The 25,351-nt window shown below is 38.1% G+C and overlaps 1 protein-coding gene across 11 annotated transcripts in view; it reads left to right on the forward strand.

Annotated features, from left to right (window-relative positions):
• Positions 1–25,351, forward strand: part of SIPA1L1 (signal induced proliferation associated 1 like 1) — a 225,431-nt gene that overhangs the window by 62,160 nt on the left and 137,920 nt on the right. The window contains exons 1-2 of one of the 11 annotated variants that reach the window (XM_049825436.1): positions 11,378–11,408; positions 11,572–11,667. The exons of 9 other annotated variants lie outside the window; for them this stretch is intronic. The gene's annotated coding sequence lies outside the window, so the exon portion shown is untranslated. Of the gene's footprint in view, positions 1–11,377; positions 11,409–11,571; positions 11,668–25,351 lie in introns of those variants that run through there. One more of the 11 variants, XM_049825432.1, reaches the window with a different exon arrangement.

Here is a 25,351-nt window from a genome sequence, read left to right on the forward strand (position 1 = left end):
ATGATAAAGGTATTTCTGTGTTTGAAAGCAACCTGAGAGTGTAAATCGAGACCCTATTGCATTGTAAGGAAAGAACTGAGTGAACAGTGTAACAGGAGTCTCCTCTCCTCTGGAGTAAACTTTGTGTTATTATTGACAGCTTTTCTAGGGTATCTTACCAGCTATTGGGTATACAGTGTGCAACAGATCTATCTGGAGATAATATTTGTAAAATTCTTAGAAATGTGTTAAAGACCTGTGTGTCTTAGAGTGCTGTATAAACATGGTGATTGCAATCTTGTGCAGAGTATGGGTTTGCTCTGTGGTGTGATCTCTGTGCAGCAGAGTGCTGTTTTCTTAACATTGCAGCTTTATATGACTGTGGTAGTTGAGACCCTGGTGATGGAGAAGTCGTTTTAGGTCATTATCTTACAAAGTATGTGGTACCCTCTGAAATAGCATAAAAACGTCTTTAGATTTGGAAACATTCCCTTGTCAAGAAAAGACCTTTCTGTTTACCACATCAAAACTACAACTGATAATTATTCTCTACCCAAACACTGAAGTGATATGTGGGATGGTGGATCTCTTTATCCTGGATTTCAAATAACTTTTGGTATAGCATGCCAGTAATGCTGGGTTCTCCAAGTATTTGAAACTGGGCAGCAAATTGTTCTCACCATTTGTGACCTTTCTTAAAAACTAGTTCAGCAGAGCAGTTTTACATATGAATTATGAGATTGCTTGCCACAGGTCAGGAGGAGATCCATTAACAGAGTGCACTAGTCTAGGCTTATTTGATTTGTCTCCCATCTATGGGACATCAGGACTGTGGAATCTCATCTTCAATTCCCCTTACATCAGTCATGCTAAAAAAGGAAACTGTGCCATGTGTGGTAAGTAGATCTGCAGTGTGTTTTTCAGATGCTTCTGCTGAATCTCTTGGAGTAAGAGTCAAACTACATCTGAACCTAATTTTGGAGTGTATTGACAGATTTTAAGCTTGCTTGTACCTGATAAAATTAGTATTTTAGCTAAAGTTCAGGTGTGTTTTTTCTCAAAGCAATGAATAGTTGCCTGGGGTAACTAGTAAAGCCAATGGGATGAGATTTTTTTCGTTCGGGTGTCTCAGAGCTCAGCTCTCTCTCTTGGCAATTGCTGTTGTAGCAGTATTGGACAGGATCTGCATTTTCCTAGCAAAATTGAGAATTCTTCTCTTTAGAAGCTCAGGGTGTGGAGATGTGGGCTAGCCAGCCTGGCACAAGCCCATGCAGCCCCTGGATTTTGCTTTTGTCCTCCCCCTGCTCCAACTCAGCTGCTCCTTCCTACCTCCTCCACTTACAGATGTGTACAGCTGCGGGGTGGGCTGAAGTGAGAGATGAATCCTGCTGAAAGTCAACACTTCCAAAGAAAGGGGGTAAGAGAGCTCTTCCCCACCAGCAGCGCATACATGCTTTATAATGGGTTTGACTGGCCCTGTATGGCCTTAGTAAGATGTTTCTGAAATCAGTTGCTACTTATGGTATGTCTGGTTTTTTTTATAAGCAGGATTTATTAAAGTTGTGCTGGTGCCTCATGTTCCTGCCCTAGATTGTTTGAATTCCATGTGATGCATTACTAACGTTTTCTTTCCCATGCTTTTCCTAATCCCATCAGAACCTAACCATCATGCATTTGTAGTAATGACACTGTCATATTATTAGGATTGGATAAAAATAATTTAAGACATGCCTTAGGCTCTTTGTAGATGCTGTCAGAGGCATCATATAATAATGCTATAGATTTTCAAAATCGGTCTCCAAATGTATGGGGAAAAAAAATCTGCTGTTAGGTAATTCCAATGGCCACAATACAGCTGAGAGTCTTTTCTGTGAAATATTTTCCTATTTGGGAAACAATTTGAAGCTTTGTCCCTGTGTTCTCAAGACAGTGCTTTTTAAAGCTAATCTTGAAACTGAAAATTTTTTAAAAAAGCATGCTGGGTTTCACTGCAGGCATGCAAGCAAGCTTTTTTAGATAGAAATAATGTGGACAGTCTCTCAGAATGATTACTTGTCACCGGGTTTGTTTGCTCTTATTTAATGTAAGAATAACTTTTTTGTTGTTGTTGTTAAAGACATGTTCCTATATCTATGTATTCAAAGGAATGACCTGTCATGTGGAGTCCATAGCTTCTACTTAATGGCGCTGATTTCTAGCTCTTCTGTTAGTATAGCTCAGAGCTGTGCAACATTTCAGTTGTCTGATACAAATGGACAAATATTTTTATGAAAAACTAAAGAACAAGGCGTTAATTTTTTCCCTCAAGATTTATAGTTACTTTTTATTTTTACAGTCAATGGGTGGAATGTAAACCTTTGCTGGCATGTTTATTTGAATGAATCAGTGGAACAGGCTTTTTTCAAGGCTTTTATTTAGAAGAGTAGTCATGTTCTGCCCTAAAGATATAGGGAAGCAGGTGAACTGATTTGTTCCTGTGTATTCTTGACTGTGACGGACAATAACTCCAATGGACTAGAGCAGAAGATGCTATTTGGATTGTGAAAGTGATTAAAAAGAAGTGGTCATTTGCAATGTGTATGGGTTTTGTGCTTCTGTTACTAATTCTCCTTTTACATTTGAACTTTTTAGCCTGGCATAAGATTAGAGAATGTTTTCCTCTTTAATGCAAATCTCTGGCATACAGAGTGTATTTGATTAAGAAACAGATGTGGATAGTGGGTGCTTCTGGGTGGTGGGCGAGTCAGGTGCTTCTGCTGTGACTATGGCTGAGCTGAGCTGCCGAAAACACTGTGGCTGCCTTCTGGGGGAGTGCTGCTGCTGGCGGAGCTGGGGTGCCTCCTCCACCGTGGTTATGTGGCTTGGGGGAAAAAAACCCCAACATTATTTACTGGCCTCTCTAGTTGCCAATGTTCTGCCCCTCCTCCCTTCTTAGTTTTATGTTCTTTAACATCTGTAGCCTCTGTAATTGCTGTTCGATTACATTGGCCTGGTGCTGCAGGTTTGCAGTTACTAACATTTGTGAACTTTTCCTTAAAGAGTATCTTTCTGTAAAGTGAAAGTAAACTCAGTTTTCTGCATCTAAACAAACAAACCCCAACAAAAGCTATGTTATCACCTTTTATGCTATGGCATTGTATTAAGTTACTTTTTTCTGCTCTTGTACCTCTAGGTTGTGTTGTTTTCCCCAGCACTAATGAATACATACTGAAGTGCAGAATCTCAATTTGTGGCAATGTGGAAATGTTTTATGTACTTGATTAAGAATGGATAACCTTGCTGTTTTGTTTCTTCATAATCTAATTTCCCGTATTAACAATTTTCTTATTTTACTTTCTTTCCTAGAATTGCAGTTTCTTTAGAAACAAGGGTGTCTAGTTTTTTGGTATTCCTATTAAAATCATGAGTTGTTCAAAAGTGTGTTTTTCTCTGTATCCAAGGGTGTTAGTTACAAAGTGTTTTAACTGCAGCATGTGCAGATAAACAAATATGCTATTTTAGCCCCTTCCCACTGCCAAAAATAATAGCAAAAACCGTCCCTGACTTCCTTATAGCTCCATCTCCTAATTTGGGTTCAATTTTATATCTTGTAATTACTCATTTACCTTCAGACCATGGTACATTTAAAGGTGATATATCTAGTGTCAGAGTCTGTGTCAGCATGGTATGTATCGTACAATGTGACGTCCCTCAGTGCTTTGACAAAGACCATTTTTCTTAAGACTCTTTACTCTCTATCAAACATACTCCAGAAATAAATTCAAAATACCCAAAGTTGTCTACCTGAAGTAGCCTAATTTCTCAGTGTTTCTTCTACTAAAAAAAGCAGGAAAAGTATGTATTTGTGAATTCATACTTCTGTATATTTACTGATAAATAAGAGAATCCTATGTTGAGAGCCAGACATTCAAAAACACTTCATTTTTAACAAAAGAAGAAAAGGTGTGGACCAGATTCTCAGCTATACCTGGTCAGCCTGGTGCAAATGGTTCCGTAATAGTGAGACCACCTTAAAAATAGTGTTTGAATAATTATGTAGCATACTGGTGTGGACTGGGTAACTTTTCTGGCCTTGAGTTGAACAGTTGAAGCTGGGAATAGATTTTCATGAATCCTTAATAGTTAGCTATATTAATAGTCTCTCGATTCATGAGGTACTTTCTTACATTTCTCTTTTGGTTTGGGTTTATTAAAAGTAATATATTCAGAGTGTTCTGTAACTCTCTTCCTTTTCTTCCGATGGGTAAATGAGCACCAAGTTCTCAAAATGTTACATCTCATTTTATTTGTGAAACTGCAGCAACTTTGGAATTGGACAAGAATCAAGGCAGATTCCAAAATTTGTCTGTTCAGATAAAAATCTGGTCTTGAAGACTGCTGCTGTTCATGGCTGGGCATGTAGTTTGAGAGAAATTACATTAGCATTGAATTTTCTTTATTGTGTGTAATTTTGCTAATATTCTTGGAAATGCAAAAGTAGTGGGTTCTGCTGCAACTCAAATACTTTCTCATTTGAAAATGAATATAAAATCTAATTTGTTTTTCGTTCACCCTCTCTCCTCAGAGATCTATCAAATTACCCTCTGTTTTAGATTCAAGTTCTTCATGAAAATTAATCGTTCTGACCCCTGTGAAGTAAATATTACTTTCATTAATGGGAAAATTGTAGAACAGACAAGTAAAATTGCTTGCTTGAATTATGCAGAGCTCTTAGACATGTGGTCAAATTGCTAGACTGTGCCTGTTTTCAATAAATTATTTAAAAAAATTTTTTAATGTAAGCTGTAGTAATATTGATGCCATCTAAGCAGACAGAAAAATGCTTTTCTTGTTTCCTGAAGAGTTCTATGACCAAAAGGATAACTGTGAAATAACTGCTTATAGAACAGTATATCTTGAAATGTGGATAAATGAGCTATCTACTGAGAAGAGTACAAAATAGTTTGTAATTTTCCTAGGGAAACAGGCAAAGAACCCTTTTAAATTTTATCTTAATCTGGCAAAGAGCATGAAGGTCTTTGAATGGGCAGAGAAACCCCCACTCTAATGGAAATTACCAGGTCTGCCAAGGGAGTCAAATGGGGATGGAGATGGAAGGTGCTTGTGTTTTATGGAATAACAGATTATTGGTTCCCATGAAATACAAGTGTCAAAGAGGCTTCTCCACTGAAAGTGGATACCTTGGGTGCGGCAGAGGAGAATATGTTGGATTACTTTTGTCTCTTTCAGTAGGGTGGAAATAATGAGTTCTGCTTTATCTCAAAGGCAGTATAGATGAATGTTTTCTTTTCCTTGAAGAAAGGTTTGTAACATAGGAAAGCAGAAGTTTGATTACATATGCAGTAAACTTTCTAGCTAAAGAATTGTCTTTTTATTATAGTTGAATTTTGAATTCGGGTAGAAGAAGATACGATTTATGAAGTGTGAAACTTGTTAGAGATTACGAAGATTTTCAGTTTGACACAGTTTCAAAGCTTTCGAAGACTGAATAAATTCTGCTCAACAGAGTGCAAATTTTTATATTCTGTTGGATATTTTGAAAGTATAGTGATGAAGTTAATGCCTCTCAATGAATTTTATGGGCAGAAGACATCTCTACAACTTCTATTGTGAAGCTTCCTTCTGTAGCAGATGTATGGTGTGTGTTTCTGGTGTGCTGTAAAGGGGACTGGAGGCTTACAGAAGTGGTGCTCACAGCACGTATGCAGTTAACGGAAATCTACGTTTGGATATTCCTGGCTTCAACACTTTTTGAGGTAAAGGGTGAAGTAGTGGAGTTTCTGCAATATGCTGGTTTACTGTGAAAGGTTGGGGAAATGTGATTTCATGTTTTGTTTGTTGACAGATGTTCGTACATGTCAATGGAAACCCACAGTTGATTGGTGTGCAGGGATGCTGTTCAGTAACAGCTCTTCATGGCTTTTAGTTTGTTCAATATAAGGCAGTTCTCTGCCTTGTTTTGGGTGTCTAATTTGTCTAGCTAATGTATTGTTGGTTACATTATGTGTATTATCAGTTCATCAAAGTGCTGATGAAAGCCTTCATATAAAAAGAAGTTGTTACGGTCCTTCGCCATGGGTGGTAGAAGTTGGAAGACTAATATTTCTGACTGCTACTTGCCTGCTGGATGACCTGGAGCAATGCCTTTTCTTTCTCTTACCTTGATTTCCCTTTCTTTTTATTTTGTTTAATGATATTTACCTTATCTGCAAAGCACTTTGAACCCTTATCAGTGGAAAGCTTCCTAATGGTGGCAGATTCTATGCATCTTCCTCTGTTTTCACTGACAGACAGCTTTAAAATTCCAAATACAGAAGTCATTTGAGATGCCATCTCAGTGTTTGATTTCTTTGAACAGCAGTCACATGGATTGAAAATATATGGCGGGCGGGGAATGGAAAAATAGTGAGCTTTCAAATTATGAATTTGCAAATTCTTTGCTGAATGTGCCCTTTAGCCTTTCTCCTCCAGTTTTTTCAGCCACAGACAGATTATTAGTTCTTTGATTGGCAGCATTAACTCCTTCTACAGTGGAAAACCCTGTCCTTCTCTTATAGCTTAGCTGTGACAGAAAGCTAGGCTGAAAAACAAGCAATAGGACAACTTTTCTGAAGAGAAGACCTAACTTTTGAAGAGGAAATATTGGACAGCAAAGAGGGTGGGTCACTACTTAATGTAAAGGGGAAGAAAAGTGGGCTGTTTGCATTTGTTGTTGGTTTTCTGCATTTCAAACTTAAGTATTTGCATTCCTTATTTTAAAGTGCTTACTGTTGACAGCAGTAACTCCAAAGTTCACATTTTCATGGTTGTGCTCTGTAAATGCCTTGATGTTTTACTTCGGTTAGTTCAGGAATGGATAAAATCATTAGTTCATAGATGAGAAGCTCTTTCAACTTAGCGGTATCTTCTTGGTATGGGTATTTTACTTGTAGGATGTGCAATTATATTAAAGGTAAACATAAAACCATTTATATGCTATTACAGTCATACACTGTGTGGCTAGAAAAACTGCCTCAGTGTGAGAGTGTGCGAGCCATGGCGGTTGTGAGTAACCAGGAAAAGTTATGGCTTACTGTACTAACATGTTGTTGTGAACAGCAGAAGAAGCCTTTTCAGGTTAAATGAATTTAAATGAAACTTTTTTCCATTACCCCTTTTGAGAAAAATGTGAAGAATTACAGTAATTGATTCCTGTTGACAGGGCAGCAAAGTAGTTAATGAATTAAATGCAATGTTTCTAATTTTGATTGATACTGTATAATTATGATGTCAAAGGTATTTGAATTTGTATCAGGCTGTAAATCTGAATCAGACTTCTAGTTTACCCTTGCTGAGAGGAAAAAACCAACACACAGAATGAGAAAACCTAGACAACCCCCCCAACCTGAGCCAAATCTCCCTTCACTTGAAGATTGAAATACAATTCAATTTCAAATCTCTTTTTCTATACCGCTATTTAACAAAAAGGTATGAGAAGGTAAAAAAGTTTCACTAGTTCAGCTTTCTTCCTTGTTAGCATATCTCTGAGAAATTGCTGAAGGTCTTCATTTCTGAAAAGCAAAAGATAAATACTTTCTCTGAATTTTGATGGCGGCAGCAGCAGAGAATCCCTTGACAGCCCTCCATGCTCTTCTAGGGTTTTGTTTTTCCTAATAGCCTTAGTCTGACTGGAGATCTTAGAGCCTGAAGGTAAAAGGCAGCCTTCCAAACTACTTGAGCTGTTCTGTTCTCACTAAGAAGAAATAAAACTTAATTCTACCTAAAAGTGAAATTTATGGAAGAATACAAGAGATCAGATCATTCTGGCAGTGACTCGTGAAGCAAATGTTCTTTAGCTTGACAAGCTGAGCATGAAAGGATACACTTTATTAGGATGCAAATTCTATGTATGTGATTCATTTGTTGTGTAATATTTTCCTGCATTTTTTGATTATTAGAATTATATGTGTATTACTGTGTAGAGAGGCTTTATTAATGTGTCAGAAATAGTATTTCACTGTTCACCAGAGTGAAAGTCAAGATGGCTATAATTTCAAAGTTTATATACCTTCTTTTATAATAAACAACTCCAATTTTCCTAGAATAAGGGATTTCAGTTCTTACTTTTTATACATTTTTTTTTGTACTTGTTTCTACATTACCTTCTTTTCTTTTTGCTGTGTTTTCCAACATTTTGTATTTATTGTTTCAGATCCTCCTTTTTTCTGGAGGTTCTACTGCTGATGAGTTTTATACCTCTGTTTGATACTTCATCCCTACCTGCCTTTCTGACCCAAAAGAATTTGTACCTCAGCGAGCTTCAGGAGCAGCTGTCTTGTGTTTTAAGAGTAATTTTTACAGCTTAGCTGTGACTGAATGTGCTGCTTTTCCTTGCCATATAGGTTTGTGCAAGTCAGCTGGCTTGGTGCTTTTCAAAATCCTGTTTTACCTGTGTTTCTCACGTGTATGAGTAATAGCCATTAGTGCGTAACAATCATATAGTTGAAAAGATGTATAAAAATAGAGTTTACTTTGTAGTAATGTTATTTATCAGTTTCTGGCATTCAGCATCTTCAGTGACAGCATACGTTTGGCTGGTGATGAAACTTGGAGCCCTGCGAAAGTTTTGTTTGGAGGTGGCCTTTCCAGACTACTGCTCTAGGCTGTTCTCTGTTGTGGCAGTGTACTGTGGGTGCAGGAATTGAGTCGTCTGCTAGGAGCAGGGCTTTGAAAATACCAGCCCAAACACTGAAGGGAATTGGGTGCTGAAGTCCTATTTTCTTGTGACTGGGGTTTGCAAAATAATTTGCAGGCTGGTGTCCAAAGCCATGGGAGCAGCAGCATCTTCTTTTCCATGCAATGCATCATCTCATGTTTGTTGAAGTTCATTGGTGAAGCTTGTCCTGGCTGTCTTCATTCCTCTGGTAGTAATTACAGTAACAATAAGCTAATGCATGTACGTCAAAAGCCTTTTGTTTTTATTATGAAGGGAAAGACAGACCTATTAAAAAATATTTTCATTGGTTTATGATGGCACAAGAACACTTTATGTAGCCTATTTAGAAATTATAATGGGTACAGGTGGTGCCTTCCTAAAGAAAACAGGATATTTCGAATGATGCGTGTTCCTCTTTCTTTTGAAAATCTGGATTACTTAATAATCCTGAAAGGCCTTTTCACTTTCCTTGGGGGATGAATGGACTGAAGGCTGTGTGGGCTAGGGAGGAAAATGGTTTTTTTAAGTGTCTATGAGAGAGAAACATCTGAACTTCTTGTGGCTATTTTTAGAGCAGTTTCGAATACTGCTAGATTCTGCTGAGAATAAATGCTAATTATTCTTAGTGATGCTGAAGAGCATTCTCTTTCCCTTTCTTTTTTTGAAAAGGCTTTGGCTACAATTTCAATACTTCCTAATGCTATTAATTATATAAGGCTTCTGAAGCCTTGGACTGCTGTTCTGCAGGTGACTTGCTCCGTGAGAACAGCTTTAGCGGGATGCGGCAGAGAAGTGGGGGAGGTGAAGCATTCCTTGGGTAGGTGGTGGATTCTGAAATCAGGGGGATGAATCTGCAAGGACTCCTCATCTTGCTTGTAGTACTGCATATTGACATCTGGAACATAGCAAACAATCCTTTGAATTCTCTTTAAGTAACACATTTTAGTTCTTTCAAGGGTGATGTAAGAAAATAGCCTTTTTCAGTAAAACCAAGTTCTTTCTTCCTCCCTCCTTATGTACGCCTACACCAATGTTTTTTCAGCTCCGCAAGTGTGTTTTTTCTCACTCTCCCTGGTGTGTAGGCGGCCTTCCCAATCACAATTGAGCTTCGCAGGCAATCTTTAAAAAAAGAAAAAGAAAAAAAAAAAAAGTTGTCTTTACACAGCAGGTGTATAATTTAAGACCAAAGAAAATGGAGAGTTCTGGGTTAGAATTATGATGCATCTTAGTAATGCTTGAATAGGTGAAGAATTTGACCCTAAAGAAAACAAGGAAAATTTTTCTTGATCAGAAGGCCACCACCTGAAGAAATTATTTATTTACCTTCTGTGCAAACGACTTGCCAAAATGTCAGTAGCAATCACGAGCAGATAGATTTTAAACCTTTTACTTGCTTCATTAGACTGGGTTATAATTGAACTTTTCTACCCCAAAATTACAATGTGACTACTTGAAAGAGACTGGTTCAGTTGGTTAGTAATATGAAAGTTAAAATGCAGTTCTTCCTGGAATGTTACCATATTTTGTACGTGAGTTCACTTCTCTGTACCTTTTTGGAAACTGCTTTTGCTGCACTTGACCATTTTTTTTGTGTACTGCAGCTCTTCTGATAATGCTGCTCATTTTTCCAAGCTCTTAATTTCACACAGTAATTTGTAAATAAGCCTAAACTTCACTTGCAATAAAAAACCCAGCTCTGAAAGCTATATTTTTAATTGCTTAAAGGAAGATAGCAGTATTTACTTTCTTGAGCTCAGTTGATAATCCTGTTTGGCACTTAAAGAGTTTTGGTTGATGCTAATGTTCTTGCCAACAGGTATTCAAGCTTAAGTCTGTCTAGAAGTATTGTTGAGAGAGTAGCAAAGGGTGACTTGAAATTCTTTGCTTATTAACTTATCAAATTTCAGAGATAATTTTAATAAAATAAATAGCAATTGTACCATGATTTTATGTGCAGCTTATGCTGGTATTGCAGCTGAAAGCAGCTGTGCTTGTCTGGTTATCCTGTGCCATACCTTTTCTGCCTCATGTCAGGACAAGTGCTTATGTAGCCGTGCAGTGAACTGGATTGGGGAAAACCAGGTTGGAGAAATGATCTAGGTCTTTTCCTCCAGTCTCTTTATTTAGAGTCAGATTTTAATCCATCTCTTTGATATGATTCACCACGCGTCTTCTCTAACGCGTGAGCGTGGTGGGAGTCAAGGAGGACAAAAATTCATTGGTGGTATGTGCTCTACCTCCAGCTTGTGCCTCTGCGGAGTTCTTGGGACTGCAACATAAATCTCCATGGTTACATCTGCTTGCCTGGTCTAATTTTAGAGGGCTCCTAACATCTACAGTTGCAAGCCTTTTGTAGCAACAGACAGAGGTCAGATATTAAGGCTAATGCTGAAACAATACAGATTTTATTACAGGACCTGGTAAACAGGAAGGACCAGTTTTGAGACTTTTTTCCTCACTACTCTTGGAGACTTAAGAGGACTGCAGTTGGTGACTTAGATAAACTCTGCTCTTCCTTGTGTTTGACAGGCTCTGTGTTGAGTAACAAGGAGAAAATTGGGCCACAGCTGCTAAATGTCCCCCTTCTTTCAGGTGTAACCAAATGTTTGTTTAATTGCCAGATGCCTGGCAGAATGTGTTCTGGAAGAAAATAACTTGGTTCAGAGAAAGGGTGATAAAAGAAAGGTTGGGATTGTTTTAGTGAGAAACTTCTTATGGAGGCTTTCTCAGATGAGTAAGTTCGCTGCAAAAACTTAATAGGTTCACGGTTTTATAAGTCTTCATGGTTGCCTCTGGCTTCTTATAAGCACAATTTCCACAATACCCTTTACCTTTTGAAAAAGATTTCACCTGTTTGTTTCCCATTCAAATTTTGTTCGTACCCATGGTCTTTCTAGGTTTCATCTGTGGTGTTTGAACTGAAGCTGGTCATGACAGCCACCAGGAGTTTTTGCTAAAGCTGCATGTGCCTACCTTCTCAGGAGTTTGGATAGGTAAGAGTGCACGCTCCGCTTCTTGTACCATCCGACAGACATTTCCCCTTTGGAGTAGCACTAGTTGCCACAAAAATCAGCGTTGGCTTTGTGACTATAGTGTTTCACACAATACAAAAGGGGTGGTCTCCAGCAGGATGGTTTATCCGGGTAGGCTGGCTGCTGCCGAGTGCCAGACTGTATCTCAGTCTGTCGCTGAACGCATCTTCTATGTGCGAGAGCTTTTTTCAGGAGGGAGATGCAAGGGGACTAGATGGCTAGTCCCTCCCCCCTTTCTACTAGGTATTTGTAGAAGTGTTCGTAAAAGCGGGTTGGACTCTCTTCAGACTGTGACAGAATGCCTGGTTTTGTCACATTTTCTAAAACACAGTAGTTCTTGTAGGTGGTTTCTTTTAATCTACTTGTGAAACTAAACTTGTGTTGTAGGGAAGAAACGGATGATTATTCTGAATGTGTCTCATTCTTGAAAAGGACTGGCTGTTAGTACATGATCTATCCTTTCACAGAGAAATACAATACGCTTTTAGGGAGTTTGTGTAAACCTAAAAGGATGCTGCAAGCGTGAGATGCCGCCTTCTGCCCATGCAGCCTTGCCCTCTGTCTTCTATCAAATGCAAGCCCTTTGCAGGTGTGTAATGACCTGGTTCAAGAAGACATATCAAGAATGTTGGAAACCTGTAGTGTGTGGTTTTGGGCGGTGGGGGGAGGAGGGATAGGGAGCAGTGGTGCTGGTTTTGCGAACATGGGCAGGGGTGGATTTATTTTCAGGTGGATCGGCTTCCTGAATTAACATGTTGCACTAGCTATAGTGCTGCCTGAAGGGAGGTGACCAGAGTACTTGCTAGGGACCCGACCACAGGGAACACAGCATTAAGATCTGAACTTAGATCAGTTTAAACTGATTTGCAGCCAGGCAGTAAAAACACAACCCCCTCCACTGAACAGATTTTAACGATCTGTTTATTAACAAATGTTGAAAGCTATAGGTGTAGGATATGCAAAGGAAGTCCAGTCTGGAAGTGACAAGCAGTGTAATAAACATTGCTACTAAAGAAAATACCTCCCTTGTAACATCAGTTCATCAGTCTGTGGGATGTCTACAGAAACAAATATGTTTCTTATTTGAGAGAATCTGCCCTGTAGTTGTTGCAGTTGTTTTGGACAATGTTGTTGTATTGAAAGTGTCAATTTAAATCTGTTCTTCCGAAATACTGTCAGCAAAGCTGCATTGTGTTGGCAGAGGACTGCTTAGCCTCTGAGGTTTGATTTATTGTAGCAACAAAACCTTTTCTTCAGAGGACGTATATATTGGAAACAAACATGTTTGTTTACGGATCTAGAGAAGGCCTTGGAAAAGGCTGTTTTAATTATTTTATCTTTCCCCTTGAGTTGTCTTACCTTTTCACTTGGCACCATCTTTCGTGTTGATTTTTACGTGCATCATTATTGTGGTTTTCTTTGATATGTAGCTCTCGAAGTTACAAACAGAGAAAAAAAATGTTTTGTCCATCTCTTTCCCACCACACCATGCAAAAGTTTGTTTTGTTTCGGTTTTGCAGTTTGTGGTCCCAAGAGACACTTTTTGATCTTAAACACTGTGTAGTGGGGCATGGACAGTTAAAAAGGGCTGTATTGAGTGATGAAGTAAAAGCAATCTCTTAGCTATTCATTTAACTTACTAGTAGAAAGTAAGTGAACCAATTTCCCCCTTGCTATGTTTGGATTCCACAGTTTGGTTTTTTTGTCATATGCTTTCCATAAAGAATGTCCACGTAATTAAAACTGATTTTGGCAGTGATGGTGTCACCATGTTATACGACTGAAATACATAACAAAGGTGGCAAGTTCCTTTTTATTATAATCATGCAATTTTTGTTCACCAATGGAAATTGTTTCGCAGTGGAATTTTTTTAAATTGTTAAATTCCAGCTCGTAACAAATCTTTTTATACAAACTTATATTTAAAAGTTAATTTGTTTCCCTAGTAACATTTCTAACTGTTTATGAACTTATGAGCTTGTGGTCCTATAGACTCCGTCTTGTTTACTGAAATTCATGAACAGATTTTACAGTTGGGAGTTAAATGTTTTGGTAAAGCATATCCCTGTTAACAGGTAGTTTTTTTAGAAATAGTAACGTGCTCCAATAAGGCTGATTTTTGCTTATGTTTCAAATATGGACTCTAATTGGATTTGTAAAGATATTTAGGCACAAGACAGCAGCATGAACTTAGTTTTGTTAGATTCCAGATTTTGTTAGATGACAGAATAAAACTTGTAAAATTCTGCATACAATTTAGCCTGAGACTGGTTATTTCTCCTTGACCTGTACTTAAGATAAAGTGGAGGACTGGGGGGGGGGGGGGGGGGGGGGGGGAAGAGGAAGGGATGGTCACTGTGTCTAAGTGGCTGATGTTGACCTTAAGTTATGTTTTTATAAGATGGCATTTAAAACTGCTGGTTTTGTCTGTACTATTGTTTGCCTTTTGACAGGTGGAAGCCCTGTGGCTTTGTTTATCACTGGTAATAAGGCCTGGTTGCCTGGGGTGGAGTTGGGGTGGGAAAGGTTTTGTCTTGGTGATCCTTGCTCTTTCACAGGGACATGTTTAAGAGTTCATACATAGTGCCGTGCTCCCTGTAATGGGAGATGGCAGCTGTATGGGTACCCTTTGTCTGAATGGCCAGGAGGTGGGGTGCAGAGTTGTGTTCCCTTCTTGCATTTTGCAGGTTTTCATCTTTTTGCAGAAATTTCCCAAAGGTTTAGTTGGTGATTTGTACAAAGGGTTTCTTTTATTAGGGTTGTGTAGGTGTGTACAGCTGTTTCCCTGAGGAGTCTGAAGAAAGTTAGGATCCCCCCCCCCCCCCGCAATTAGTGCTTATAGTCTTGGCCTCATAAAAACAGAGTGTTGCTTGAGGAGTGCATGTATGTATTTTATATGCATACATGTTCCTGTGCATGCATGCACGCACCTGAGAGACAAAGGGAGTAGGAGTATTAGATGCTGTTGTTGCCAGCCAGCAATTAAGCACCACGCAGCCACTCGCTCCCCCCCTACAGTGGGATGAGGGAGAGAATTGGGGGGAAAAAAAGGTAAAACTCATGGGTTGAGATAATGACAGTTTAATAGGGCAGAAAAGGAAGGGAAAATAATGATAATAGAATATACAAAATAAGTGATGCACAACACAGTTGCTCATCACCTGCTGACAGGTGCCCAGCCAACCCCCAAGCCACAGTGCTCCCCAGCCAACTGCCCAGGCTTATATACTGGGCACCGTGTCATATGGTATAGAATACCCATTTGGCTCCTTTGGGTCAGCTGTCCTGGCTGTGTCCCCTCCCGGTTTCTTGTGCATTCCCAGCCTCCGCTGGCAGGGCAGTATGAAAAGCTGAAAACCTTGACTTAGTTGTTGCTAAGCAATGTTTATACTAAAATATTAGTGTGTTATTGACATTGTTCTCGTACTAAATTCAAAACACAGCACTACACCAGCTACTAAGAAGAAAATTAACTTTTTTTCCAGCTGTAACCAGGACAGAGGATAACTACAGGTATTATCTTTAAATGGAAAAGAAATAGAAAGTGCTTAATAGTATATTTTTATCTCCTTCTGTGTTCAAAAAACAGTGCGGTGAATTACCAGAAGTTGGCATGTGATAGTTGGGAGATTAAATAATGTACTCTAGAAATGGAGAATTGCAGTTGGACCATTCAGCAAAACTAGATAATGTTCTTAATAGCTAAATATGTCCATTATAATACGAAATCGGTGTTCGTGAGAGAAGTCTCACCTTCATCTCATTGTTTATGAGGCTGAAAGAATTGCATACTCAGAAACTAAGTGTATATGCGTGAATGAAAAGAGAAAAGCCTGGATCCCATTAATTTTTGGCTACCTGTAAGCTGGTGAGGGTTTTAGGCTTTGATCATGGTTTTCTTGGTCCAGAATGACTGAAGACTCAGTGGTACGGATTGTAATGATCCATGTTCATTTCTGTTATGGGCATGTGTCGACTAGGCAGGCCAAGAATGAGGGTACATATGCTATGTCTGCAAACTTCCCAATTTCAAAATGGTTAGGCACACCCAAGTTAGCTTTAATCTAGCTAGCCTGGATTAAAAAAGATTGCAAGGATTTAACAGCATGGATTTTAGCATAGCTTCTTTGAGACCGTCGGGGAGTTTGGCTGCTTAATCATTGCAATCCTATGCCCTGGAAATTGAGTGGGGTTTGTAAAACTCATACTGTTGAGTTCTGTAGCTTGCATAAATGTGGAGAGCTGTTGGTAGATTAAACACATATATTATTCTATGTATGAATTTTTCCTAGTTTTACCTTTAAAATGTGGGATGTACTATAACTTAGAACTAGTTAACTATGTACTTAGTACTACGTATGATTAGAAATGTACACTGATTAACAAACAAGATGTTTTCTCTAGTTGATCCTGCCATATTAACATTTTGTGGAACTGGCTGGTGAAGAATGAGCAACCCTGGTATTTTGATTTTCTGCATGGCTCAGCTTGCATATTGCTAAAGTACAATGTGCTGTGCTTAAACTTCAATAGCAGCAGATTTCCGCAGTTAAAATATTTTTTGTTATTGCAGGTTAGTACCAAGAATCAGCAATTAAATCTGAGACACTGAACAGAAGTGGAATCTGTGAAGCAGGAAAAAAAAAGTAAGCTCATGGGCTGAATTAGATAAAAAAACCCACAAAAACCCAGACCAAAACAAACCAACAAAAAACAAATCACCACCACTCCTCCTCCCCCCCAACCCAACAGAAGGAAACCCTAGAGTAGCAAAATTGGAATTAGGCACTGTGAATTTCATTCCTGTGCTGCTCTTGGCTATTAGTGTTATTTCTCTGCTTTGTTTTTTACCTGTAGAGGGAAAATGCTTGGTTCCCTTGTAAAGCGTTTTGAGAACATATGCAACTGCGACTACTACAACTGCATTGACCATTAGATTTCGTAAGTTAATTCTTCAGAACAGATACACCAAGGTGAAATACAGCTTTTATTTGGAAAGCATCCAGTTTCAATGAGAACATTTCTGGGAATTTGGAAATGAGCAATTCTTAAATGATTCCATCTATCTGAAAACAAAAGAAGCTTCGTTTCTAGCCTGAATTTGTTTAGGTGTAGTTTCCAGTGACTGGTGGTTCTTTTATATCTCTGCTTGATGAGACATCAAATTCCTTCTTTCTCTTGCTCTCTATGTTCCTGTAGGCATTTTAATTTTTTTCCTCCAGTTTTTCAGCATCCTTCTTGACCTGTAAAATCAAGAACTAATTGCAGTTTCTCTGTGCCGAGCAAAGTAACGTAACTGCTTTGCTCTCTTATTTGGTATTCTTGCTTGTTTAAACATTAATGGATTGCGTAAGATTAGCCACAACTACGTGTTGCAAGTTGTCTATTGCGTACAGATTCAAGGAAGCTAACTAGTAAATTGGAGTAGTGCACAGAGCCGTCACCTGTGAAGATCAGAGTTCACACTTTCCACTTGAGATCGGAGATCAGCTTGCTTTTCAGTCTAATTGTATTCACTGCTTATGCATAATGCAAGACCACAACTTAACTCTGCTCCATTTGATGAAAGATAAAGATCAGTGTCTACTAGACAGTGTGATGCTAGTTTTATAGATCCCATCAGCATGAGCCATTAGTCATGTCTTTTTATGTATATAACATAGCATACATGTATATACACATCATAATGTGAATGCTGCTGTGTAATTTTCGCATTATCATAGAATACCAGGTTGGAAAGTACCTCAAGGATCATCTGGTCCAACCTTTCTTGGCAAAAGCACAATCTGGACAAGATGGCTCAGCACCCTGTCCAGCCAAATCTTAAAAGTGCCCAGTGCTAGGGAATCCACCACTTTCCTGGGGAGATTATTCCAGTGGCTGACTGGTCTCATTGTGAAAAATCTTCCTCTTGTATCCAATTGGAATCTCCCCAGGAGTTAAGTTGCACTCATTATTCCACGTCTATTCAATGTGACTCCTTGTAAAAAGGGAGTCTCCATCTTCTTTACACCATTAGTAGTAATGCAATTAATAAATAGCGCTTCCTCTTAATTTGTATAAGGTTTTTTAGCATGTAGCTTCTCATCTGGTTGTTGGGCCAATCTGTTTACTTGGTCCTGCACACTTGGAATTGTTTGGAATCTTCTGGTTGTGTAGTTGTGACACAAGAAATGCTGGAAAAGACAGATCTTTTTCTTTTTTTTCTTCTTTGTGGTTTTTTTTGTGTTGTGTGGTTTTTGTTGGTTTTTTTGTGTGTGTGTTTTTTTTGTTTCTAAACCAGCCTTGTCAGTACTGGTGTAGTATGGCTCCTAAAGACCTGGATTTCTTTGCGTGACAGTCATATTTTAGGGGAACAGCCACACCTTATGGGAACAGCAACTGCTGTTCTCTCTTCCTCATGCTGTTGTGCTCTTGGTAATGTGTTTGTAAAGCCCATCGCCCAGAGGTGCAGTAAGTGCGTGTATGTATGTGTAGTAGTATAGATTGGGTTTTTCAGGGTATGAGGAAGCACTGAATAATCATTGTTTAAACTCCAAATTAAGTTTAATATTATTTTTCTTTGTGTTCTGTTTTCTTTTATTTTCTTATTCTTTTCTTTTTTCCTTTATTTTCTCTACTGCTTTTAGGCATTTATTTTCTTTAGCATAACTTTCTATTTTTATTCCTCTTTTCCTCCCTTCTAGCACCCATGCTAGAGCTCTTGGCAGAGGCTGGCTGAGGAGGAAGGATGAAGCTGAGAACCAGTGTACCCTTCCTTCTTCTGAGAAAGGGTAACTGCTGCTCTAGCCTCTCTTCTCTGAAAATGAGTGGCTGTTGGGAGGAGGTTGTTGGAAAGAGGATGAGCTGCAAAATGTCTGGGGCCTGAGCGCTTTCCCAGCTGGGATTAATTTGGAATCAGAAGTTTGTAGCATTCTTTTAACATTTACATGCTGGGAGGGAGTGAAGGGAGACAGACGTGTGTTCTTTGCAAATCTTTGCTTCTTGCATCTGTCCTTGACTATAAAAGGGAAGCAGAGGTAGGTTTGGAAGATTTTGAAAACTTGAGGGAGAAGAGCAGGTAAAGGTAGTGGCTATTTAATGTCTTGGCCGTGGAATTAAGTTGTGGGCCAAGTGTGCTCTCTTGGATTATTCTGCAAAGCAGTTGTCATTTCTCCATTAGTAAAGGCTAATCTGGGTGGTTTAGCTTTGGTTTTATTAATATGGCTTGGAAATAGAAAGGAATGTTGAGACTCAAAACCATCTTTATAGATACTGGAAAGATATTCAAACGAGCAGGTTAAATATTTGGACAAGTTGGATGCATTTTCTCATATGTTAAAATCTTAACTGTTGTCTTTCATCCAGAAATCCAGTGTTACAGATAGCTTACTGTATTTGCTCAAATCCAAGTTGCCTCTAGCACACTGGTGCTGCCTCTGACAGAGTTTGGCAACAGATGTAAATGGAGGAATATAGGACAGCTTTGTAACTGTGGGTTTAAGGTCTGGTGATTTCTAGGTCAGGACTTCCTGTATCAGGAAATCTAGTACCTTTTGCTCTTTGTTGCCTTCCTCTTATTCTTTCTAATTCTGCAGTAGCTTTTTTTTAATTGGGAAGAGCAGAATTGCATTTGGTACCGAAGGCAGAAATTTAATACAGTGGTATGATAAAGGACTGGTGTTCTTTTCAGAATAATTCCTAATGCTGTCTATGGCTGGGGTTTATGGGCCTTTTTTTTTTTTGTGAGCAGTGGTCTATAAATTGATGGATACAGCTATCTTCATAGTCTTCCTATGCTGATTCCAGATGAGTAATACCTCTACAGATATGTCCAAAGGCATGCCTACTGCATTTTTATTACCTATGTTTACTCTTACTCCATGATCACCAAATAATATGGCTCTTTGTTTTTCTAGGATAGCTATGCAGTTAGGTACCTTCAGTCCATAGGGACCCTCAGAAAATTAAAAAAAAATTGTCTCAGTGCTCTAAGGACACTTCTGGAATTGTTCATCCACAGAGCAAAGAGGATTGTGGCTGACCCTCTTCTAACATTTTTATATAATCAGGATTTAAGCTGTTTTCTAATTTTGCCTATTAAATGGAAATGGAGATTTAGCGTTTCCCTTAAATGAGTGAATTCTGAAGCAAATCAATATAAGAAACCTTTTGAGACCCTTAGAGCTTTATGGTGCGTGTGGGAAATTGCAAGAGTGCATTAATACATACTTTGAAATTCTGGCATGGAAGGTGTCAACAAAGATCACCATTAGACAGAATTTTAAGGTGCTACAAAAGCTGCTTAGTCTTCTATAACCAAAGGACTACAGTTACTGGTTTTGTTTTTTCCTGACAGACTTTTTTTTTTTTTGGCCATAATTTCACTCTGGCAAAAATATGAGACGTTTTCTTCCTTGTTCTTTGGTAACCTGTAGAGAACTGACATTTTTCTCTTCCCTTTTTTTGAATAGAACCAACCCTTGAGGCCAAGGTTTGGGTTTGGTGCTTCAGCTATGAGCCTTATAGAGACTGCTGCCTATTCGGTCACCTCAACTGCAAATACAATTTACTATAAACCAATTTTATTCTGTGTTAATACCTATGCAGTGATTGTGCTTCGGTTCTAAATTGATCAGTGAGGTGTTGAAATAGTACCTCTTGCTTGGCATTCAGATTGTCAGTGCAGCTCAGGATCATCCTAATTGTGGCCAATATGAATTTAAAAATGTCTTTCTTTCATGCTTTTTATTTCAGCTGATCTGTCTAGGCATAAAACATAGTTTTCATCATCTTCTTATTTAATCTGTATTTGCTTGCTTTTTTACAGTTTAGCTTTGTGGCTTACAGTATTAGTTTATTTTTAGCACAAGTGCACAAGACCTGCAATTTCAGATTTTGTGTCTGAAAAACAGCCTTTGTACAGTAAGTACTTCTGACAAGGAATTGCAGAACTATATTGAAATATTTTATTAGTAAGTATTATAAAAAATTAGAAACAGCCATGTCAAAATGTTTTTGCATTTTGTGATAGAGGAGCATACATGAGTACATTTGGTTTCTTTTCAGTTTCATTTTACCAAAATGCGAGGTATATTAAAACATAGAGGGCACAGAGATGTTACCATGTATCTTGTTTTCCTGAATTACACAGGAAGGTGGTGTTTGGAGAAGTGGTGTTCCTGGTTTTAGCAGCTGATAAACTCATTTATATTCCTAATCTAGCCAGCTCCCCACGGACACCACCCCCCCTTTTTTTTTTCCCTTCTGTTTTTTTTGCTGCTCAGAAGTAGGGGAATCTCCTGGGATTTTAAAATAATGATGAAAACACTGGAGGTAATGTCCTGTTTATTTAAAGTATTTATTGTAGATTTTGAATCTGGAGCTTTTATTCCTGTGGTTCATTATTTTTTTTTTCCTGCATCAACTATTTTGTTTTTTATTTAAAATAACAAAGAATACCTTTCAACAAGGCCGTGTTTCTGAAAGGGGAGGGTGTGGGGGGAAAAAGGGGCATCTTTTTTAACTGGAAAAAAACCCCAACATTGCACAGATTTGTTTTATGAGGTGCTGCTTAGAAGGCAACAAGGCAGGTGTCGTGTTTTGTGGTGGTGATGTTTTCGCAGTGTTGGTTACCGTGCCATAGTACGGAGGTGCCAGTGTTCGTGAAAATCCATACTGCTGTTAGTACTTCTTTGCTGATGCAGTTCAGTTACTGCCAGGCACAGCTTGCCCTTTCAGTCCTTGCTTTGCAGAATGATAAATGTTGCACACTGTCATCGTTTTACAGTAGCTCTTCATTTGTTATGGTCAGGGAAACAATAACCTCACATTCCTGCATTTTTCCATGTGTCTCTTTATCATGAAAGTATCCTGCTTGTCATGCTACTGACTTCTGTGCATCTCTAAACTCTTACAGCCATTTAAGAATTTATGAGAAAGTAATTCTGTAAAATGTTTTTTCCTGCAAAGCCATGGATTGTACACATTGAAATGTATCTGTGTTCTAGTGTATATTCAGGATGAATGTCCAGGATGTGTTATTTGACTTTGTAAATATAAACAATTCAAATCGGAAGAAAAAATAATTGCAAGGTGCTTTCTTTTGTAGCTTCGGGGTTTGGGAGTACATTGTCACAAAGGTGAACAAATAAAACATGTTTTGATTTGTTGTCTTATTTGGTTAAGATATTTTTGATAGGGGAAATCTAAAACAAACAAAAAAGGTAGTTTCTGTGCTGGACAGAAATACTCTTACTTTGCATGTATGTGCTATTTTTTTAAACGTGCTTTAATGTTGTCTAGGCTTTCCTATTGCTTTCAAACCTGCTGATTGCTGTCAGTTTGATGGATAGATGCAAGTCTCAATGACATTAAGTTCCAAATGGTTTGTGCAAAGTGGTAGCTTGACAGGAGAGAAATCCAATGTATTGCCCTGATGGGGTGTGCAGTGTGAGCAGTTCTCAGGGAATGGAGCTAAAAGTATTAAGTTGTGGAGATGGAATATGCTTTGGAGTATAGGGCACAAAATCAATTAAGAAACTGAGTTTTACTAGTCTTTGTTAGTCATGATAGACTTATTTTTATTACTTTTGTTTTTCCTTTTACCCTATGTTCACCAAATAATTTGGCTCTGCTTGTAATCTAGTGTTGCTCTAGGATAGCTGTGTAATTAATATTCTTACTAATGGCAAACGTGCACCTGGATGATCTTGGAGATGCTTTGATTATATAGGATACTCTTTAACAACAGATAAAGTTCCCTCAAATTTTGGCAACAAGAGTCATGTTGGATGTTGATTTGAATAAAAACACAAAGAAATTGCAAATTGTACTGAAGATGCAGAGGCTATCGATATGTCAGGTAATAGAAAGATATTTATATGCCTTCTCCACTTCTCCATGTTATGCAGATCTGATGCTTTTTAAACAAAAGCAACAGTTTTACTTGTCTTTAACAGTAACACTCTATGATGTGAGTTTACACGAATCAAAGATGACCCTGAGTGTTAGATAGTGCTGTAAATTCCTTTGTTTGTCAGGGAAAGTACTTTGTATTATCAACTAGATTTAGTAAATATTTTCTTAACTCCCTTTTATTAGCCTGAAAGTTTTTGCAGTGTGTGTTTTAGTGCATGAATTTTATTGATAAGAGTATACAGGGTGATGATAGATCTGTTGCAGGCAAGAACAGGAGAAACCTCAACATTGTTTGCCTTTATCATAACAGTATGATCAATATAAAATGTAACACATAGGCCAATATTTGGTGGTTTTCATATAAACTAGATGGTGCTTCTTGTATTTGGACAGGTACAGACTTCTAAATCCACTAATAAACTACTTTTTATTTGTCAGAATGGGGTCTAATGTAAAGACATGTTTATTCTGACAAAATACTTTGAAAAAGAAGCTTAATTACCCTTACCCCTATCCCCAAAACAAAAAGCAAACAGCAGTCCCATGGAGTTTTATTGGTGATACTGTGAGGCCTCTGGCTAATATTATCAAGACTGAAATCCCTCACAATGACGTAGGATTTCTTTTTGGGACTTCAGTGGATGTTTATTCTCTAACATGAGTATTTTCTTCTTTTTTTTTTCTTTTCTTTGTGTTTTGTGGGTAAGAGGGTGGATTCTTAAAGATTTACCTGATATGTAGAAAAAGTGTTGTCTAAAAATGGAAATAGACCAGGAGCCATGAGCTTGAAATTCTACTACTGATTTGACACAGATTAATAATACTACTGTCTCTTAATCATCAGTCTCTCCATATAAAGTGGTTTTTTTGCCTTTTAGAGGCATTGAGGCTTCACAAATTTCTTTCTCGTACTTGGGAGCTGGTGGTTATGAAGTCTAGTTGGTGAATAAGATTGGTGTTGCAATATATAAGAGCTCACCACTGTTTGTTCAGTCTCACAAATTCCCAAACAATAACAAAATATAGGAGAGAAATACTTTAATAATTTTCTGATGGAAAATGCTACGTTAGGAGAGAGATCAGCCTTCTATAGGGCAATGATAACATCATCACTATTCCCTATTTTCCATAGCATTTATCTCCCTTCAGGTGTAATGGTGCCACCCTGTTCAGGTGGATGTGGTAAGTTCTGTTGGTAACTTGTTTTGTTTTACCATGTTGTTTTATGTTTTTCTCCAACTTGTTTGCCAGATTACTGATGTTGTTTCTGTTAATGCAGATGTAAGGCAAAAGAGGAATGTTAAGAAGGTTTGTTTTTAGAACTCTACAAAATCTATGGTACACACCAAATAGATAATTGGGGTGTTTTGAGTTCTGTTTCTGAAAATGTGTCTGAATGTGTGTAGAGTATCTGAAAACACTTCATTCTGTCGACAGTGTAAGAGAAATAGCACTCTTTCGTATGTATGCCAGTGGTTACCTTCTTTCCTCTTGCAGCACTGCAGGTACTCTTCCTATGAGTGGAGGAGTTTTGCATTCCTTCTCGTGCGTGTCTGTTGGACCCAGACTTCATGGTCTAGTTTCACAGATGATTTAGAATAATCCTGGAGATGTAATGAAAATGTTGTTCTGTCCTTCAGTAAATATTTTCACATGATATATAAGGAGTCTTGGGTTTTTAAACTGCTTTTTTATGTTATTCTGGCTTTTAGATCTCTGAACTAGTAAATATGCATACATACTTTTAAAGGAGAAGGGGAATGCTGTCCTTTTCTAGTTTTATGGCCCTTAAGTGTGTGTTTGCCACTTTGTTTCGATCTACCGGTTCACAGAAGCTAACTTGTGTATGTGAACAACTTACTAGTATTAAATTTCTGGCAGAAAGGAATGTTCATGAAGGAATTGCGGGGTGGGGGGGTGGGGTGCGTGTGGTGTAAAACCTAAACAAGAGTTGCTGAAAGTCTGAATTCTTTAAAAGGCTGAAAGGCTGAAAGGTGGTGTCATACTGCGGTATGTGCTGTTGACACTTCAGCTCTGATAGATGCTCTGAGTCTGTCTGTACTGATGTAAATACATGTCGGTCTTTGAAGTATGAGTTGGAATTTTGCTGTTTCATAGGAAAGCTGAAAAATAAAATCAGAGCTAAAATACATGCATGATCAGAGCCAAAATAAATGTGTACATACACAACTATGAGGTTTAAATTCTTTTATATTAAAGGTGTAAACACAGTGTATGACATCAGCTGGGGGCAGAACGTAACTACTTTCTAAAAGGAAAAAACCCTCACATTGAAACGTGGTTTAAAATTGTGACTGCTTAGAGATAAATTGCCAAATGTGAAAAAGCAGGAGAATTAGCATGGGTATCAGCATTACTGTGGAATGTATAATTTTTTTGGTAACTGCACTGATTAATTCTATGTGAAGTATTTCATGTTAGTTTTACAAGAAGACCAAGAAAAGAGGAGACTGAAGTTGGGAGGAATTTTTCTATTTTAGGAAGGTCGAGATGAAGGGGAAGAGAAATCTGTTCATGTGCATTGTTGTTTAAAAGTAAGTCACAAAAATGAGTTTCTACACGAAGACTGCTTTTTTTCATTTACTGTAAACACCTCTTGGAAAACCAAATATACTAAGATGATGAAGTTTTGTTTTCAGTTGCTGTTAACCTGTTTTTAATAACCTTAGAACCAGATTTTAGGATCTATTCCTTAGATGATCTGCGTGGTATTTCATAGCAAGGA

This window comes from Accipiter gentilis, chromosome 22 (genome assembly GCF_929443795.1).
Source record: "Accipiter gentilis chromosome 22, bAccGen1.1, whole genome shotgun sequence".
Taxonomy (NCBI): Eukaryota; Metazoa; Chordata; class Aves; order Accipitriformes; family Accipitridae; genus Astur; species Astur gentilis.